The following is a 494-nucleotide window of genomic DNA, read 5'->3' as shown; positions in this document are numbered from 1 at the left end:
GTCACTTCCCATCAATTAGCTTCTTGTTCGCAAAAGCCAACTGTCACTTCACCACAGTCTGCGATGAGGTCTGTGGCTTGTGACAAGTTTTCAACCGGTTCCCAGGTCTGCTTCTGTTCTCCCATCCACTCCACAAGGAATTAGGTCCGTCCCTTGCGTGTTCTCTTTTTCACCAAGCGTTTGACGATCTGGCCGATACTTCCATCAGCCAGTACAATTTCGTTGGGCCGCAACAAGAGTGTCAGCTCGTTGTACGGCTTCAGCGAACACGTATTGAATACTGGATGAAGCTTATTGCCAGCTTGAATGTTGAGTTCGTAAGAATGATTGTGTAGCTTCCGCGCAACAGAGTAAGGTCCAATCCACTGCGGACCAAACTTAGTGGATGCTGGCAGACCAGTGTGCTTGGGATCCAAGTGTTTGGTACTCAACTACACACGGTCGCCAACCTCAAAAACTTGTTCTTGTCGGTTCTTGTCATAGACATCACTGTG

Source organism: Phytophthora parasitica (assembly GCF_000247585.1).
Source record: "Phytophthora parasitica INRA-310 unplaced genomic scaffold supercont2.331, whole genome shotgun sequence".
Classification (NCBI taxonomy): domain Eukaryota; phylum Oomycota; class Peronosporomycetes; order Peronosporales; family Peronosporaceae; genus Phytophthora; species Phytophthora nicotianae.
This window is presented reverse-complemented; position numbering follows the sequence as displayed.